This window comes from Myxocyprinus asiaticus, chromosome 28 (genome assembly GCF_019703515.2).
Source record: "Myxocyprinus asiaticus isolate MX2 ecotype Aquarium Trade chromosome 28, UBuf_Myxa_2, whole genome shotgun sequence".
NCBI lineage: Eukaryota > Metazoa > Chordata > Actinopteri > Cypriniformes > Catostomidae > Myxocyprinus > Myxocyprinus asiaticus.
The window spans coordinates 11257636-11263027 of record NC_059371.1 but is presented as its reverse complement, the minus strand read 5'-3'; positions in this window follow the sequence as shown (position 1 = coordinate 11263027).

Genomic DNA, 5392 nt, shown 5'->3' with positions numbered 1-5392 from the left:
TGACGTAACCGCGCAACTGCGCTTGAGAAAAGAGCGAAGTGGGCGGAGAAATAATACGGATGGGAGGGGCTTGCGAATCAACGCACGCCGAAGATTGACAGTTTAAAGCTGCAATTGCAAATTATCTGAACGCTCTTCTATCCAATAAGGAGCGCGCACGCAGAATATATAACGAAACAGTCATTGAGATAAGGACGGGTGAAAAAAAATATCTGTCAGCATGACATTGCAGGTAATTTGAAAGAACAATAAATAACTTATAATTAGAGACAAAAAAAAAATAGCCGTATAGATTTTTTAGTTTAGAGAAATACCCATGTGATTCAAAGATATTTTTACATTGATGTTAACGAGAAAAACGTATACATACAAATTATCTATTATAATTCTATTCTGTATTATGCATTAGCGCCACCTTGCGTTGATTTTCATTCTTGTTGGGTTTTCAGAGTGGTATCACTTAGAAATGAAAAATAAGAGAATATAAGGAAAATCGCTCATTTCACCCTAAAACGCATACTTTGCTTGGGTAATTTTTCTCCACTTTTTTTTTTTTTTTTTTTTTGCTAATATATATATATATATATATATATATATATATATATTACACACACTACCGGTCAAAAGTTTTGAAACACTTGACTGAAATGTTTCTCATGATCTTAAAAATCTTTTGATCTGAAGGCGTATGCTTAAATGTTTGAAATTAGTTTTGTAGACAAAAATATAATTGTGCCACCATATTAATTTATTTCATTATAAATCTAAAATGTAATTAAAAAAAAAAAAAAAAAGAAAGTTTTTGAAATTGATGACTTGGACCAAATAATAAAGAAAAGCAGCCAATAAGTGCCCAGCATATAGATGGGAACTCCAATACTGTTTAAAAAGCATCCCAGGGTGATACCTCAAGAAGTTGGTTGAGAAAATGTCAAGAGTACATGTCTGCAAATTCTAGGCAAAGGGTGACTACTTTGAAGATGCTAAAATATAACACAGTTTTGAATTATTTTGGATTTTGTTTAGTCACAATATAATTCCCATAGTTCCATTTATGTTATTCCATAGTTTTAATGACTTTACTATTATTGTAAAATGAAAAAAATTGTAAAAAGAAAAAAAATTATATATATATATATATATATATATATATATATATATATATATATATATATATATAATAAAGAATGAGTAAAGTGTTTAAAAAATTTGACCAGTAGTGTGTGTGTGTGTGTGTGTGTGTGTGTGTTTGTGTGTGTGTGTATATATATATATATTTTTTTCCTTCTATATTTTTTTATTTTACTTGATTTAACACTTTTCATTGGTTAAATCAAGGAATTGCTCAATTAAGGTGTTTTTGATCATATGAACTAATTGTTTCCACATGTTTACTATTTTATATTAAACAGTATTTTTTTTTATTTTTGCATTTATGTCCCTAGTTTCAATATGTGGGTCCAGATATTTTTCAACAATATGTATTTTTCAATGTTAACAATAAATGCAATTACATATAGGTAATATTAAATATCATGTTTATGTTTACATGTAAAGGTTAGGTACACACACACACACACACGCAATCTAAATTATTATATATAAAAAAGAAAATCACTGACAAAAGTTATTTTAAAAAGAGAGTGGTGTCCAGTTCATACCCCTGGCCTTGGAGAGATGTCAATTAGTTCATTCATTTAAGAAAATAATGAGTGTAATTTGGATTTTTCCCTATGAAATCAAGCATTTTATTTATTAAAGGAATATTCCGGGTTCAATACAAGTTATGCTCAATCAACAACATTTGTTGAATAATATTGATAACCAAAAATTAATTTAGACTCATCCCTCTTTTTCTTTAAAAAAAAAAAAAAAGAAAAGAAAAAAAAAAGAAGCAAAACTAGAGGTTACATTGAGGCACTTTCAATGGAAGTGAATGGTGCCAATTTTTGGAGGGTTTAAAGGCAGAAATGTGAAGCTTATAATTTTATAAAAGCACTTAAATTAATTCTTCTGATAAAACTTGTGTGTTATTTGAGCTGTAAAGTTGTTTAAATCGTCTTTTTAACAGTAATTTTTTGGTTTGTTGACATTACATTGTCATGGCAATGAAGTTGTAAAATTGGGTATAACTATACATAGAAAAGGTCAGTAAGTGATTTTATCACACTAAAATCATGGTAACACAGATTGTTTATGTCTTGTGGTTATACTTTTGAAACAGTGAGTATTTTAAAGTTTATGGATTGGCCCCATTTACTTCCATTGTGTCTCACTGGAACACAGATTTTTTTTAAATAAAAGGAGGGACGAGTGCTAATCAACATTATGCTACAAATGCTGTCAATTGAGCTTAACTTGTATTGAACCTGGAATATTTCTTTAAATAAATCAAAGTTTTTAAAGGGAGAAAGTTCGGTTCAATTCAGAGATCAATCCTTCTTGAAAATTCTCAAGATACCTGAGACTGCAAAAATAATTAAACTCGACATCTTTTATGTTACAATAAATACATCTAACAAAATATCCTACAACAAAATCAGTTTGAGTAATCTCCTCTGCCCTTCATTGAGAGTCCAGGTTTCAAAACTTTCAAAATGTTTTAAAAAGTGTGGTGTGACTTATGTCAACATTTAATGCCAGGAACATACAAAAAAACGTGCATTATATGCAGGGGCGGATTTAGGCATGGGAGACATGGCCGAGGCACAAGGCACCCACGCAACTGACTTCCGATCAGTTGAAAGCCCAATGCTGATGTATGTCAGCAGGGTCACCGCTTCTCATGATGACGTTGCCACGTTCCACCATTAAACATTTATTAAATGAAACATTTTGTAGAAGATATATCTGGAAACAATTATACACAAACAAAAAGACAAACTTAATGCCAAATTCACCAGTACATAAAGAAAAAGCCTACAGAAGTTAATATCATAGTTCATATTCGAAGATAATTTTGTGCCCTCCCAGTGACAGGATGCTGTAACATACCTGTCGAGAGACAAGAATGAAACTCCATGTCTGCTGCGGAGTGGAGATGGTTCCAGCACCGCTCAAGTTGCACGGCTCCACTTGTACTGGTGCAGGCTCAGTGGTTGCATGCAGACACGGTTGCTTATTAATATTATGCCTCAGCTCCTGATTTGATGTGAACTCAAAATACTAGAAAGAGACAAGATTTAGTCTAAATTACAACTTGAAGTGTGTTTTCAAAGTATACTGTACATATCATTAGTTGCTTCAGATCAAATATACAGTACTCACTTCAGCTAAATAAGTATCTGAGATCATTAGTAGTTCTATTGGCCATGTAGAAAGAACATGGCCAATAGAAACACAATGCAATGACATCAGCATACTGTAAGAGTACCTGGTTTATTCCCATGTTGTGGCAAATGAAAAAAATCACAGACTTCCTTCCAAGACTCTTCCCACCAATATCAAGACAATGTTCAAGACAGTGTGTTTGTAGCAATGCTCTTCATCTACAGCTGCAATATCCACAGAAAATTAATAATTACATTATTACATTTTGCAGTTGATCAAAATCGTAATAAATATGATCCACTTCTTTCACCTCCTTTGCAATGGTGGCAGCTTGCTTCTTTCTGTTATAGAATATCTTCTTGTAGTCATCCATCCAGACTTCTGCGAGGTGAACCTGATTGCGCGAGATAACATCTAAACCTTTTTGGAAGTTATGTGGACTTTTGGTGCGGAAGATATGGCCAGCCACAGAACAGGGGATGATCTCCAGGTGACCACCAAACATCCATACCTGCAAAAGCAATAAATAAATAAAACAATTTTACCCCAGAATTAGCTTAAATGCGGTTAATAGAGAACTTATTTTAGGGCTGGGTACTGATACAGATTTCCGATTCGATTCCGATTCACAAGCTCTCGATTAGATTAGATTAGATTCCGATTAGATTCAAATGGGTTTATTTAAGTTATAATGTATGAAATTAATTCTCCCCTGGCTAATGCTGTTAATTCTAACTAGGTACATTAGGAAAGGTTAGGGTTAGGGACTGGGTTAGGTTAGGTGAAGGCAAATAAATATTTATATTAATAGATTAAAATCTTTTAATTTGCACATGCAGCATGATAAGATTCCAAGAAACTCATAAATTTGGACCTTTTACCCTGTATTTGACTTTTTTATACTAAAATGTTTTAATGCTGAAAAATAGTTTAAAAAGGAAGAGTCTCTATTCAAAAAACATAGATAACTTTTTCTTAAACCCATTATACCTAGTTTTAACCCTAGCCTCCCACACCATAGAATTATTTTCCAGTCATTGTCCCCCCTGGGTCTTCAAACCCATGTTCCAAAATGTTGTTAGGTGGAGAGTGTAGGCCATTTAAAGCCCTAAAAAGGAAAGAACCCTGGTCAGCCTGCCCACCTCAAGTGATGCCCTCGGTGGTCCTTCAGTATGTAACCCTTCACCACTGATGGTATAGCCTGGGCCAGAGGTTCTTCAACAAACTACACCCAACAAATCTGGACCTCCCAATTAGGGTTAAAGTTAAGTTTAGATCCAAGACTTAGAGTTAGGGTTAGATTTATTTTAAGGGTTGGGGTAAAAGTTTGGTTTAGGTTTGGGTTGGTCTTATGTTTAAAATCTTCAATTTCGATTCAAAATTTATGATTTGGATTAGGTTTAAATTTAAGGTTAGAGTTGAACTTGGAACTTGGACTAATCCCTTTAGGAATTAGTGCATCCAAATGGAAATCCATTGAAATTTGGATAAAAAATGAAACTAGAATGAGGACTAAATACGTTTCAATAGTCAGTCTAAATGGGAATATAGGTCAGAGTAAGGATTTACTCTGTTTAAATTATAAATTGATTTTGAGGTTAAAATCAGACTTACATTTTGAAGTTTAAAATACAGAATGAGTTTTTAGTGCCTAATGTTGTATAAAGTGCCAATATCAAGTGCCCATATAAAACGTGCTTAAAACTCAGAGGTTTAAACTTGCTTCTCTCCACACAAAAGACCACACATAATTAGTGAAAAAGTGATTTTATTCACAATAAAAAAAATAAAAATAAATGAAAAAAAAAATAATTTTGTAGACAAACCTCAAGCAAATCTTAATTAGTACTGTACCCTTATTAGGATTGAATTACCATAAATAATGATAAAAAAAATAATAAAAAGGGTTGGTGTTAGGGTAGGTTAGTTAGGGTTAAATCAATGTATTCAATTATTGTATTTCATATATATATATAATTTTTTTTTTTTTTTTTTTTTTTTACATATTTGAGTTTTCATCCTGAACGAAAAATGAAAAACTCTACTCACAGTGGGAGTCCAGGAAGGCAAGCACCTCTCCTCTAGCCTCCCGTGCACCCAACAGCCTAGAATAGCGTGAAGC